At 33.8% G+C, this 15907-nt stretch overlaps 2 pseudogenes; both read right to left on the bottom strand.

Moving 5' to 3' along the window:
• Window positions 1–538: 538 nt before the first annotated feature.
• Window positions 539–1911, bottom strand: LOC142608752 (short chain aldehyde dehydrogenase 1-like; annotated as a pseudogene).
• A 1701-nt stretch (window positions 1912–3612) lies between these two features.
• Window positions 3613–12167, bottom strand: LOC142608750 (short chain aldehyde dehydrogenase 1-like; annotated as a pseudogene).
• Between the last annotated feature and the right edge of the window lie 3740 nt (window positions 12168–15907).

Raw genomic sequence — 15907 nt, 5'->3', positions numbered from 1 at the left:
AAGATTTGTAATATTTTTAATGGTCTGGTTAAGGGGCTCCCTTAAGAGATTTGTTAATAGACCATTTTAAGAATGTTTTGATACCACTTTATTGATTGATAAATCAAATTATAAGATTTGTAATATCTTTATTGGTCCGAGTAAGGGATTCCCTTAGGATATTTGTTAATAGACCAATTTAGTTTTGATATAACTTTTATGAGAAATATAAAAAGCTGTAAAAAAAAAAAATTGTTTTTTCTTTTCCTATAAAAAAACTACTAAAAATGTTTTATAAACCAATGTACTTAAAACATTTGTTAACTTTTCCCTATCTTTAATATAAGCATTTTATTTTTGATGGCTACAACAAAGATGAGGGGAGTTTCAAATCCAAATTTTCAATAAAAACGAGAACAGTCAATGTCATCGTCACTAAATTAGAAGGCACTTGACTTTAATGTCACTCTTAAGATAACACTAAAATAAACAAACAAAATGGAGAAATGGAAGTGAAAGTTACAATTTACAACACATACATATCAAGAAAATAGGCTTTTTAGTGCAGGCTTTTTAGTGCATTTGAGAAAGTTGGATTGGTAAGACTATAACCCTCGTCAACAACTAGGTTCATCCCACTCACATAGTTAGACTCATCACTCCCCAAATACAGTGCTGCCTTAGCAATATCTTCAGGCTCCAATACCACTCCCTTCAAGTTTGCACAAGATGAAATGACATCCTCCACCTTATTCTTCTCCGGTCATCCCCATAGCTTTTATTAGCATAGGAGTTGTAGTTGAAAAAGGAGACACGCAATTAACTCTTATTCCATACTGTCCCAACTCCATGCTTAAGTTCTCAACCATTCCCACCACAACATGCTTTGATGCCACGTAAGAATGTGGAACAGCACCGGCCATTACTGTAGCTACACTTGAGGTGAAGAGAATGCTACCTTTGTTCACTGGAATCATAACCCTAGCAGCATGCTTGGGACCCAAGAAAGCATCGAAAACATTGACATCTAAAACTCTTTTGAAATTTTCATTTTCTGATTTTAAAATTTGTGATTCCATGTTGCCTGAAATGCTTGCGTTGTTGAACATGATGTCCAGCAGTATAGAAAAAGAAAAAAAAAAAACTTTTTTTTTTAGTTTTGTAATTTTTGAATTTTAGTAAGGACAGAATGGTAACTTACTTGCATTAACTTATTAGTATTATTTGTTTTCTTAGTATGCAATGAACAATTAACCTTTTTATTTTTTATGTTGTGTTTTTTTTTCTTTTAATTGATGTTACAGTCTAAAATCATGAATAATTTATTCTGAATTGAGGTAATGTTTTATGGTAAACTTTTATATTTATTATAACACACACACACACATACACACACACATATATATATATATATATATATATATATATTTATTTATAAATATAAAAAATAACAGTAAACCTGAAACAGTACACCGGTATTGATCGGTACCGAAATATATCGTTCCACTGGTTAAACTAGTACAACCTTCGGTACGAGATTGACTCCCTTGACCTATGGCCTTTTCAACATCAGATTCATTTGTTACATCACAATGGATGTAAAAGATGGATTCAAAGCCAATGTCTTTGCAAACTGAGTGACCTAGCTTGTCTTGGACATCCGCTATAAGGACCTTAGCACCATGTCGAACAAAAAGCCTTTCAGTGGTCTCACCTATGCCACTGGCACCACCAGTTATTAACGCTACCTTACCTTCTAACCTTCAAGGACAAACAAATAAGGAAACTAAAATTTATTAGTCTAAACTCTTAGCTAGTTTTTAATATAACATAAATGATAGAAAGAATGTGAATTAGAGAATATAGAGTTTATAAAATTTTGTTATAAGAATACCTTTTGGTGATGGGAGTTGCTGAAGAATTAGCATTCATCTTTTCCTTAAAATTGATGGGAAATCTCTGGGTTTGGTGATGGAGAGGTGGCCGGGGTAGTGATACAATAAATAAGTTACTTTCAACTAATTTTGGCATCTAAAGTTTTCTACCAACGTAAAAGACAGCAAAAACAGCTAATGTCTTATTCAGATTAATTTAAGGTCATTCAAAAGTCTATAAATCAATTTTAAATCTTTTGACAAAATTATAAGAGAAATACTATCTCTATAACATTTTATAAAAATATTTAAGCGTTATGTTGTTATTGGCCGTTACTAGTGGGAAAAATGTAATTTTAGTGGTAGATACAAATTAAAACCAATAATAACTTATCAACTAAGATTTTTGTGAAAAAATTGCAAATGCACTTCTCACATTATAAAGATCTAAACATAGGCATATGGAAAGAAATTTCCTAGCATTAAATAAAACTTTGCGTCTAATTGAGTCACAAATCTTATAGATAATCAAATTGACTATTTGACCGGCATGATTTAAGAAAAATGATAACTAATGCTATCTGTGTGTGTATGTGTTTCTCAAAAAAAAAAAAATATGAGAGATGCTACGTCCACAACATTTTTACAACATTTTCATAACAAATCATAGGTAGTTAGTTGTTATTAGTTCAAATTTGAACCTAACACGAAGATTACTTTTTGCCCCAACAATAACTACCAGTAATAACCAGCCACTTAGGATTTGTTGTAAAAATATTGTGCAAATGTTATGGACATATCATTTCTCAATCAAGATATAACTGTTAAAGACTTTCTTATGTGAACGTAGACCGAACCACGTAATCCACACCTTCCCTCTATAAACAATCCTATGATCTACTTAAGATGGTCAAGATCAAGTGGATACAAGCTTTCGTACATATATTTATCTTCAAGCCATATTAAGGAGTAAAGCTAGCCTCAAAGTGGAGAACAGATTGTTGAAGTATGAATTACTAAACGGAGGTCGTCAAGTTTATTTTGAAGTATAAATTACTAAAGTGGAGAACAGATTGTTGAAGTATGAATTACTTTATATAACAATCTTTTTAACTTATTCTCATATCGAGGTGAAAATCGTCATTCATTCATCAATTTGTCATCAATTTATTAAGTTCTCGAGGATACGCACAAATGTATGGGCACAAATGCAAAAATGTAAATCTAGTAGCTAAAATGTATATGTGCCAATGTGCCATGCATACACACAATGATAGAAAATTGAATTAATATTAAAAGTATTTTCAATTTTATCAGAAAAATAATATCATAAATAAAATTTTAATTATATTTGAAAATTGTTATATCAAATTATAAGATTCATAATATCTTTAAACATCTAGTTAACGGGTGCTCTAATGGTATTTGTTAAAGAATAATTTTGGAATATTTTGATATTATTTTATGAAAAAAAAGGTTGTAAAAAAAAAAAAACAGTTTCTTTTTTTCTTTTTTGATAAAAAATTTCTAAATATGTTTCATAAATTAAATCCCTTAAGGCATCTGTTAACTTTTCACTGTCTTTAATATTAGCATTTTATTTTTGATAGATACAACAATGATGAGGGGAATTTGGAATCTTGATTCTTTTTATAAAAGAGAATAGCCAATTTCAATGCACTAAATTATGGTACTTGACTTTCACATCACTCTTAAGATAACACCAAAAACAAACAAACAAAATTGAGAAATGGAGATGTTAGTTGCTACTTGCAACACATACATTGATACATATAAAGAAAAAAAAAAGGCTTTTTAGTGCATCTGAGAAAGCTGGATTGGTAAGACTATAACCCTCATCAACAATCAAGTTCATCCCACTCACACACTTAGACACATCACTCCCCCAATACATTTTTGCCTCAGCAATATTATCTTTAGGCTCCAGTACCAATCCCTTCAAGTTTGCACACAATGAAACCAAATCCTCCACCTTATTCTTCTCCATTGTCCCTACAACTTTTCTTAGCATAGGAGTTGTAGTTGCAAAAGGAGACACAATTAACTCTTATTCCATATTATCCTAACTCCATGCTCAAGTTCTTAGCCATTCCCACCACAGCATGCTTTGATGCAATGTATGAATGTTGAATATCAGCCAATACTAAAGCCATGCTTGAGGTGAAGAGAATGCTTCCTTTCTTTGTTGGAGTCATAACCCTAGCAACATGCTTGGCACCCAAGAAAGCACTGAAAACATTGAAGCCTAAAATCCTTTTGAACGCTTCATTTTCTAATTCTAAAATTCGTGATTCCATGTTGTTGGAAATGCCAGAGTTGTTGAACATGATGTCCAACTTTCCATACTTTGATACATCCATGCCTGCAACCTTTTTGACATCGGATTCATTTGTTACATCACAATGGATCTAAGAGATGGACTCTGAGCCAATGTCTTTGTAGACTAAAAGGCCAAGCTTGTCTTGAACGTGATGTCCAACTTTCCATACTTAAATACATCTATGTCCACAACCTTTTCAACATCAGATTCATTTTTTACATCACAATGGATGTAAGACATGGATTCAGAGCCAATGTCTTTGTAGACTGAGAGGCCAAGCTAGTCTTGGACATTTGCTATAAGGACCTTAGCACCTTGTCAAACAAAAAACCTTCTAGTGGTCTCACCTATACCACTAGCACCACTAGTTATTAATGCTACCTTACCTTTTCGGTCAAAAATGTATTGACCCCTTGTAATGAATTAACCAATTAATTAGCCAAGTGATTTAATTAGGTTTAATTACAAGCAATGAGAGTGGCAGCACAAACAAATCATCAAATAACTAAATATTCAATGGAAATTAAATGACACGATGATTTGCTTACGAATGGGGAAAACCTACACGGCAAAAACCCCACCGTGTAATTTTAAGGTCACCACTCTTGAGAATTTACTATTATCAAAGCAAGCAGTTACAAGTAAAGGAATCTCAGTACCTTATACCAACCTACAGTTGAACCCTTACCCCAATACCCAATTGGACTTACTCTGTAATGACAATCTCTCCTTATATTGCACGGCTCCCAGTACTTGACTAACCAAAAGATGTGTGGATCTCAGTACGCGACTTGATCACCAACTTGAGAAGGATGTTGGCTGCAAAGTTCTTCAGTTCATCAACCAATGAAGATCATGGAGTTGCTTGGTCACAAAACCCTACGGTGTACAAACACAGTAGCTTCTTCAAGATGAACTAGGGCAACTAGGTTTCCAGTCACACTTTTCTTCACACATGTGGAATTGTGCAACTGTGCTACTTGTGACGGCCCTTAAGAAAATCTTTATATATGTTTAGGGTTGTGAAAAAAGAAAGCCTAAACACATACTCATGGATTGGATGAAAAACAGCTCTAAAAAACTAAGTTTCATAAACCTCGATAGATAGCCATCTATCGAGATAGCTATCGAGCCACGGGCTTCAGCAGCTTTTAAACCTCGATAGATACTAGCTGTCGAGATTTAAAATCCAGCACTTCCTTACTTGATTCTTGGACAGACTTGCATGGCTTCAACACTTGAACTTGAAACCTTGTTCCTTGAAGTATTAAACACATCCTAGATCTACCCAATTACAAGTAAAGTGTGTTTTGTCAAAGGATTAGCAAATACATAAAATGTTGACAAATGTTCCTAACAATCTCCCCATTTGGCAATCCGTGACAAAACCACAACAAACAAATGAACATATGAGAGAAGTTATAAATCACTCAACTCATATTCACTTGTTAAGTACAATAAAATTTATCCTAACACAAACTCTTGAAAATTTTTGCAAGAAAAGAGTTCATGGCAAGTAAACTTTGACAACCTGTATTTCTGAAAAACTTTAAACATAACTCATCAAGGCATCTTAATGTGAGACAGAAATAAAAGATTGCATACAATAAATAAGAAACATGTGTGTAAAGAGAGAAAAGAAACAATACATGGAAAGATAGGTGAAAGAACTGTAATAACAACCTCAAATGTATATATATCAACAAGTACAAGGTTTTCTATCACAATATGATCACAAGATCTAAGGTACATGAAAATCCTCACTACATCCCTCAAAAATATGAACACTTCCCCTATCTCCTAAACTAACCCTCCCCTTATAAGTATGACTACTCTCATCTCAAAACTACTCCCCCTTTTTGTCACGAGTGACAAAGGGATAAATACATCAAGTAGACATCTCATTATCACTAGGAGAGCCAGCATCATCATCCTCATCAGCATCATCACTGCGAGAGCCATTGTCACTCTCATCCTCAGATGCTGGTGGAGATGGAAAAGAAGCAACCGTGAAACCACCCATGACAACTTGTCGTCATGCGATACGACCAACACGAGTGTTCACCTGACACAACTCATAACTGAGTGTGTCAAGGCGAGCATCCATGTGCACAAGCTGTGCCATGATGGCCTCAAGGGTCCCTCCGCCCGTAAATGAAGAGGGAGCAGTAGAAGCTGAAGGAGCGACTGTCTCGGTTTGAGTCCGCCTCGAGCGAAGCTATGCAAAACTCCGCTTAACGGTAGTTGCATCAATGGCACACATGAACGTGAAGTGGGGAAACTTAGGATAGGAGATAAAAAAAAATGGCGAAGGAGCCGCGTGATAGCCGAAGGAGAAATGAGCTTATCACGAGTCACTATATCCTTATAGATATATATAAGGGAGAGTATAAAGTAAGAAGGGAAATCATTCAAGAGATCCTCAATGAGAGATAACAAAAAGTTAGCACGAGGCTTTATGATGGTGTTATAGTGAGACAAAGGATGTAGAACAAAGGTCATCACCATGTTAATGAACCTCGGACCTTTAGCAAAGGCTTAACAATGGGTGTATTGACGGTCACCCCAACACGTAGTACCTCAGATACAATACGCAAAGTAACTGCCATGCGTATACCCTAAACGCGAGTGACAAACTGGGGTATAGAATAATCAAATTCGTGCATATTAGAGTAGAACTCTTGTATGATCATGGAATGGCTCGTGACCGGAATGCCACAAAGTGACTCATAACCCCTACTGTAGATGACAGTGGGTAGTTCAGTGTCAGAAAAATCTGACAAAATGATTTGGCGTTCCGAATGAATGCCTTGTTGTGAAAGTTCTCCAAGAAGTCCGATTTGGCCTTCTTATCATAGAACCGTACCTGATAAGGAGTGGGGTCAGAAGGAGAAGAAGAAGAAGATGCCCCGGAACGAAGAAGATTTCGGAACGGGGTGGATTTATGTTTAGGTGTCATGACGCAACTAACGTAAGAGGGAGAAAAAGAGAGAAAGAGAGGGAGACAATTAGAAAAGTACCAAACAACAAATATATCAAAATATATAGAATTGAAGGTACATATGCATGAGAATGCATGAACATGTGACATACAAATATAAATTCATCATGGGCTCAACCCAATCCAAACCTACTAGCACACAACATAGCAACAAGGTAAACACACATCTAAAATGTATGAAACATTGTTATAATGCACATGTGATATAATGCATGAAGTTTAAACATCATTTTGACAAAACCCATACCAAAAATTGAGCAAAAACTTCATTGATTTTGAAAAATCTCAAAACTTTCCAAAAATCCCAAAAGTTACGTCAAACATACGAAATGCATGATGAAGAGAGGGATTAAGGACCTTACCAGTGAAGAAAAGCAAGATTAAGGTCGAAGAAAACTTGGGAATGAAGTTTGAAGTGAGTGAGAGGTGTTTGGGAGGTGAAAAAACTCAGAGCAATCGAGAGAGATCGAGGAGAATAGATCTGAAATTGCGAGGCACGTATATATAGAAACTTCATAAACCTCGATTTATCAAGAGCTATCAAGCTTCAAAAAGGGGTGTTTTAGCTATCAAGCCAGCTATCAAGGATCTAATGAGGCGTTTCCAAAGCAATGAAGCTCGATGGATCAAGGTAACTATTGAGGAGAAAGAAATTTTCTCGATGGATCAAACTAGCTATCGAGAGCTATCGAGAATGCGAGAAAAAAGCAGCTAAAGGGTCTCGATAGATAGCTTATCTGTCGAGAGCTATTAAGAAGCTATCGAGATTGCTTAAAAACAGTTTTTGAAAGAACAGAAAAACACAAATATAAATGCAATCAAGCACGCTACTCAACCAAAGATCCAACCAACATTTTAAGCTCTCAAAATCATCTCTTAACCAAGAAAAATGTCATGCATTTAGATCCAAAACACACACACACACACTAAACAAGTCTAACCAATTTTATATTTCAAAAACAAGTTAAGACAATTTAGTGAGCATACATTAGTGCATTTAAACCTTGTGATGGCCAAATCATATTGTACCTGCACATGTATTAAAAGTAGCAAAGAATATTGCATGTTGTGTGTGAAAACATCGCAAGATTGCATAAGTGTCTACATGTTATGACGATTTGAGATATGAGAAAATCAATTGAACTTACACACGATCATAACTACTTGATGGGGACTATCACCTTCGAGGTACATCCTATAACTCCCACATCTCCTAGAATACATGCTTACAATCATGTTTTAAAGCATTTTGATCTTTTTGCTTTTATTTTTCTTTGCATATTTTTCTTTTATTGAGCATATCATGCATGGGCATATAAGAGAGAGAAAAGAAATACCAAATTATGTTAAGCTTTTCTGACATTGCACTTTTGCTATACTGAAGCATACGGATGTCATTTCATGATTGGCGGGCAACAGTGGTGAGATGGTTATTTATGCCTTTCTCTTAGGATTTTCTAATCCTTCCCGTCAAAAAGAGTGATACGAGTGTTAAGTACAAGAGATCACTTAACCTTACTCATCACAGACACGAGCCATAAAACTCACTTTCTTAGTTGTGCATAGAGATGCTCATCTAAGTTACAAAAGATACAAAGTTTAGAAAATTTTGTTTCATTGGCCATTCAAGGTACACAAGTACCAATGTAAACAAACACACACTGTTTTTGTATTTTTCTGACTTTTCAATTTTTTTTATTTTTTTATGAATGAAAAACAAAACAAAACAAAACAAAACTGAAAAAAAACCAAACAAAAACATGTGAAATAAAGCAATGCATAAAAACTAGACTGTCTAAAAAAAAAAGAAGCAAAACACACAAGTAATGCAAACACAACAAAAAAAAAAAGGGAGAGAGAAAAAGTGACTAAATCACTTAGAGCACTTTTCCTTCCACACCTTGGAAGAACCTTTCCTTTTGGTGAACCCTTGAATCAGCGGAGAGGGGGAAGAATTGCACCCATTTAAGTTCGTAAGGAACATGAGGGCTTTGAGGAGATCTCTAAGAGGAGCAAGAAAGGATGGAAACTGACTCAGGTTTCCTGCTGAAACCATGTTGTTACTCTGCTAAGTGGCTTGCCACTTGTAACAATTTGGTCAAGTGTGTCCAGCTGCTCCACAGTGATGACAGAGATGCTGCTTCTTCTCTTTGTACTTTTCAGCATTACTCTTCTTAGCCCTAGGGTATTTGGTTTCTTTCTTAGCAAGCTTAAAGGGTGCTTCTAAGATAGATTTATCCTTATCTATGTTCTCACTAGCTATCACATTTTTAGCATCATTATTTTCAGAATCAATAATATTAGCAGGAGAAACAAATACAGTAGTACTAGAAGAAACAATAATAGGAGAAGAAAAATCATACCCTAAACCGGTTCGATCGGAGGCAGATTTTTGCATGCTAAGCATCTCATCAAGCTTTGCACTCGAGGTCCTCTCCGATTGAGCTCTCACTTGGAACAGTTCCGCCTCAAGCTTCTTGGTTCTCTCAGTCAAGAAATTGTTTTCAAACTTCAGTGCTCTAATCGTCTGATTTGCTTCATCAAACTTTGTGGAGAGTTGTTCTCGTTCGAGTTCCACATCACTGACCTTCTTGGTGGCCAACCTATACAACTTCTCATGTTTTTCCAAGACCTTGTATAACTTTGCATAGGCTGTGCAGATGTCATCTTGCTCATCCATCTTTTCAAATTTTGATTCCACCAAGTTTTCTTCTGCATCCACATCTTCTACAATCCCTTCAATAGGATTGACAGTGGCGGTGAAGGCATTTAGAATTCCATCATCTTCATTATCGGAATCATCCTCAGGTTCGGTATTGCTCAAGGTAGCAGCAAGTGCCTTGCATTTCCCAATGGACTTGAGATAGGTAGGACACTCTTGTTTCATGTGACCGAAGCCTTGACACCAGAAACACTTGGGTCCTGAGGGAACAGTGTACTGACCGCCATCTCTAGCATCCTTCTTCCCCTTGTCTTGGCTCTTAGACTAAGAAGAACTTGATTGTCTACGGTCTTTATCGAAGCCCTTTGCATTGGCATTCTTCATGAACTTCTTGAATTGCCTGGTGATATAGGGCTTCATTTTAGAATCTTCATCGTCAGAAGACTCATCCATGTTACTTTTCTTGGCCTTCAATGCCATGCTCTTGCCCTTACCCGACTTGCCAATCCTTGTCAAACCTAACTCATAGGTTTGCAGATTTCCAACGAGCTTTGTCAAAGGAATCTTGTCAATATCCTCACAATAGCGGTGATCTTGGCATGAAATCTCTCGGGCAGCGATATGAGCACATTTCTCACAATTTTGGGTTCGAGAATGGTTTCCCCAAGATTGAATGTTGAGTTTACTATGTCCTTGAACTTGGCATAGAACTTAGCAAATGACTCATCCTCCTCCATCTTGGTTTCTTTGAAGCTAGTAGTGTGCCACCAAAGCTTCGAATCATTGACAGCCTTAGTTCCTTCATAGGTTTTCTGGAGAATGATCCAAGCCTCCTTTGCAGTTTCAGTAGAGGATATCTTCTTGAACTCCTCATTTGTGACTGCATTGAATAAAGCATTCAACACCCTACTGTTGAAGTTTGCCGCCTTGATCTTTGCATCATCCTAATCGGCTTGCACTTCCTTCGACTTGGTCCAGCCTATCTCCACAACTTGCCACACTTTCTCATATAATGACTGTGAGAAAGCTCTCATACGTACTTTCTAGTATACATAGTTAGTATCATCAAATAAAGGAGGTACAATAAGTGACTGTCCTCTATCCATGACAAACAGGGGCCAATGGATCTCATAGCAAAGATTAAACCCTAATCAGAGTGTGTCTGCTTTGATACCACTTGATAGGCCAAAAATGTATTGATCCCTTATGATAAATTAACCAATTAATTATCCAAGTGATTTAATTAGGTTCAATAATAAGAAATGAGTGTGGCAGCACAAACAAATCACCAAATAACTAAATATGCAATAGAAATTAAATGACACGGTGATTTTTTTATGAATGGGAAAACCATACACGACAAAAATCTCACCGGGTGATTTTAAGGTCACCACTCCCGAGAATCCACTATTATCAAAACAAGCGGTTACAAGTAAAGGAATCTCAGTACCTTATACCAACCTACAGTTGAACCCTTACCCCAATACCCAATTGGACTTATTCTGTAGTGACAATCTCTCATTGTATTGCACGGCTCCCAGTACATGACTAACCAAAAGATGCGCGGATCCCAGTACGCAACTTGATCACCAACTTGAGAAGGATGTTGGCTGCAAAGTTCTTTAATTCATCAACCAATGAAGATTATGAAGTTGTTTGGTTACAAAACCCTACGGTGTACAAACACAGTAACTTCTTCAAGATGAACTAGGGCAACTAGGTTTCTAGTCACACTTTTCTTCACACTTGTAGAATTGTGCTCTTATGCAACTGTGCTACTTGTGATGGCCCTTAAGATAATCTTTATATATGTTTAGGGTTGTGAGAAAAGAAAGTCTAAACACATACTCACGGATTGGATGAAAAGCAGCTCTGAAAAACTGAGTTTCATAAACCTCGATAAATAGCCATCTATCGAGATAGCTGTCGAGCCACGGGCTTTAGCAGCTTTTAAACCTCGATAGATACTAGCTGTCGAGATTTAAAATCCAGCACTTCCTTACTTGATTCTTGGACAGACTTGTATGGCTTTAACACTTGAACTTGAAACCTTGTTCCTTGAAGTATTAAACACATCCTAGATCTACCGAATTTCAAGTAAAGTGCGTTTTGTCAAAGGATTAGCCAATACATAAAATGTTGAAATATGTTCTTCACATCAAATCACATATGTCCTAACAAAAACTATTAGCTAGTTTTTAATATAACATAAATGATAGAAACAGTGTGAATTAAAGAATATAAAGTTTATAAAATGTTGTTATAATAATACCTTTTGGTGATGGGAGTTGCTAAAGAATTAGCACTCATCCTTTCCTTAAAATTGATGGTAGGCTGGGTTTGGTGATGGAGAGGTGGCGGGGGTAGTGATACAATAGATAAGTTCCTTTCAAGTAATTTTTGCATCTAAAATCTTATGCCATCGTAAAAGCCCTTAGAAACAACTAATATCTTATTCAAATCAATTTAAGGTTATTCTAAAGTGTATAAATCAATTTTCTATTTTTTGACTAAATTATAAGAGAAATACTATATTCACAATATTTTCACAAAAAATATTTTAGTGTTTTTTTGTTGTTGGCTGTTACTTGGGGGTCATAAAGTAATTCTAATGGTGGATTCAAGTTAAAACCAATAATTACTTATCAACTAAGATTTGTTGTGAAAATATTGTAGAAGTAGAACTTCTCAAATTATAAAGATCTAAACATAGGCATATGAAAAGAAATTTCCTGACTTTAAATAAAACTTTGCATCTAATGAGTCAGAAATCTTATAGATAATCAAATTGACTATTTGACAGACACGATTTAAGAAAAATGATAACAAAAACTATCTACATGTTTAAGATGACGTTTATCCTATAAAAAACATGTTGAAGATGACAAGCTTAATCCTAATAAAGGCACAAGACCATCCTTAGTTTGCAGTATTTTATTTGTACCACAAATTTAATAACAAAGTATTTTACTTGTACAACAAATTTATTAATCATATATTATGTATGGTTAGTTTAGTATTTAGTATCCTATATATATATATATATATATATATATATCACATATATTGATTCTCAAAATATATATATCTCATATTTTGAGTTCATTATAAAATTGTAAACAGTATAGTAAAGATGTAACTATTACGGGCTTTCTTATGTGAACGTAAGCCGAACCACGTAAACCACGCCTTCCCTCTATAAACAATCTTATGATCTTCTTAAGATGATCAAGATCAAGTGACTACAAACTTTCATCCATATATCCATTTTCAATCCATATTACAAGAGAAATAAAGCTAGTCTCAACAAGTGGAGAATAGATGGTTGAAGTATGAATTACTAAACGGAGGTCATCAAGTTTATTTTGATTAACAGTCTTATTAATGTACATATCATTGCATCACAATCATTTTTCTCAATCTCTTTTTAACTTATTTTCATATTGAGGTGAAAATCATCTTTCACTCATCAATTTGTCATTATTTCATTAAGTTCTAACCAGTAGGCACAAATGTCTGTGCAAAAATGTAAACCTTATAGCTAAATTGCATACATGCCAATGAACCAATATAGTTTTTAGACCTGGACAGTTCAATGAACTATAAAAGAAAGAGGTTCAAGGTTTTTAAGCTCAAACTAAAGTCAAACTGAGGTTGAATCATAATGACGTCATAATTAATTTAATAATTATTTAAATATATAAAATTATATTAAATTAATATAAATATACAAATTAACTAAAATAATTAAATTAGATATAGAAATCTATCTTTCAAATGTATTTTTTTATATCATAACTTTTACAAGGCAAATAAGAAATATCAAATACTAAGCAAAGGTAGAATCGTATTCTTTATTCATTTGAATAGTATTCTTTATATATTTATATGTTGATCAGTTAAACTTGTGATAACAATAATAATATACTAATTAGAAGGACACTTACATTATATTAAATAAAATAAAATTTTTAAATTATTTAATAGTTTTAAACTAAAATAATTATATACTCAGTTGTATCTATTGCCTTTAAAAGAAAGTAATTTTACAATCACACAATTGTTAATTTGAATGTTTATCACGTACATATAAACCCATTATTTTTTTTCTACTACTCACTCTCTGTCGAATTGCAATTACAACAAAAAAGCTGTAAGACAAATTGTGGTATTAGATTTTTTCTTTTAAAAAAATTGTAAATATTAATTAAAAGTACTTAAAAATTAAGATAGTTGTCACATCACGTTGGGCAAGGTGAAAAAAATGAATGGCTGAAACTCTTCTACCTTTCCAATGTAATCGTGTGAAGGGGCTTTGGAAACACAAATAAAAAAAGAATACAAAAACTAAAAGAGAGAAAGTGGAGATGGACAAAAGAAAGAGGAGGAGAAAAAGAAGAAGGAAGAAAGAAGAAGAAGAAGAAGAAGAAGGAGAAACAGCAGTAGAGCGTGAAGGCGTGACCGGTAACTTGTGTGGGCAACCTGCTACTTCAAGTACTTGGTGCAGGCTGCTTAGCCGTCTTCTTCTTCCCTGTTTATTATTATTACTAGCTTATAACCCGTGCAAATGCACGGGATTTTTATAATTGTGCTGGTTGTTTGTTTATAGCATCATCAAAAGTACACTTCTTTTCTTATATAACATCATCAAAAGTAAATAATACTTCATCATAATAATTTATATTAACATAATTTGAATAACGGGAAAAAATTAAACTTACAGCAGAAGAAAAACAAAAACCTTTCTTCATAACAGCATAAAAATTTAGATTCATAACTCAAAATAACATTTATAATCCTAAAATAAACCAAAAGCCAAATAGTTTAACCATTTGTTTATGGACTTCATGCTTTCTCTGTTAAAAGTCTTTATGGTTCTAATAATGTAAGCAACCAAGCCATTGAGGATCTTTTTGCATACCTGGACATATTAGAAGATTCAGAACAAAATGTTAATGTTAAATAGATTCCAAATGAAGATCACATACAAATGCAAAATTAGTTCTACCATCTAAAATCTAGATCACGTGAATGAGCATTAAATAGCTCTTATCATTTCTTTTTCCTTTAAACATGTCTAATAAAAATTTTACTTAAAAACAAAATCCAATTAAAAAAAAAAATCATAGGAAAGTATCTATTAGAATATAATCATATTTTTCTTATCTTTTAATAAGGTGTTGCCGAATTTCCATGGAAGATCTGAGAGTAAAAAATGAAAAATTTGGTAAAAACCCAAGTGGAAGATACTAAAATTGATAAGGGTAATGTATATGTATGTTCAGCTGTTTACCAATTGTAAGGCGTCTACCTACTACCATAAAAAAAATTAATAATAATAAAAATAAATAAATTGTTTTCCTTATTTAAGTAGACAAATAAAACGTAGATTACATTATTAAAAAAAAAAGAGGACACTTTAATTGACACTAAAACATAAAATAAAAATGTTAATGCTTTAAATAAGGAATTTGTATGACAAATATGAAATGAAACTTTCATGAAACTTTTTTCTTAAATTATGGCTCTTAAGTTTCTTAAATTATGGCTCTTAAAACAGCATGCGATAGTACAATTGCCTAAGCAAAAGACCTCAAATGTCTTCTTTCTCATCATTCATAAATGTAAACAGTGGGACAATTTGCAAATCACATCTTCCATTAATCACCTACTGCATAAGTTACTTGATTTTCTCTTTCAATGTTTTAGAGTATTTAAGCTCTAACACTGGAGAAGATAAATCACATAAGAATAAGAAATCAATTTACCTATTTGAGGCCTATAGTGAACACCTATGCAATGATAAGTATGTTAAATTGTTTTTTATTTATTTTAAATATGGACTGTTTCAAAATTTAGAATGGATCACAAAATAACTATATAATCCATTTAGGACATGTTCATTTAATAGAATTTCATAATTAGATATTAATGTTGGGTAAATATTGAAAAATTCTAAGTTTAATGTAGGTTGTTCATCTAACTATATGACACACTATATACCAACACCAAATTGCAAAGTGTGCTTGAAATTGTCAAATTACTGATGG

The sequence above is a fragment of the Castanea sativa genome, chromosome 9, assembly GCF_040712315.1.
Source record: "Castanea sativa cultivar Marrone di Chiusa Pesio chromosome 9, ASM4071231v1".
Taxonomy (NCBI): Eukaryota; Viridiplantae; Streptophyta; class Magnoliopsida; order Fagales; family Fagaceae; genus Castanea; species Castanea sativa.
The sequence above is the reverse complement of the archived record's forward strand: the minus strand, read 5'-3'. Positions and strand labels throughout refer to the sequence as shown.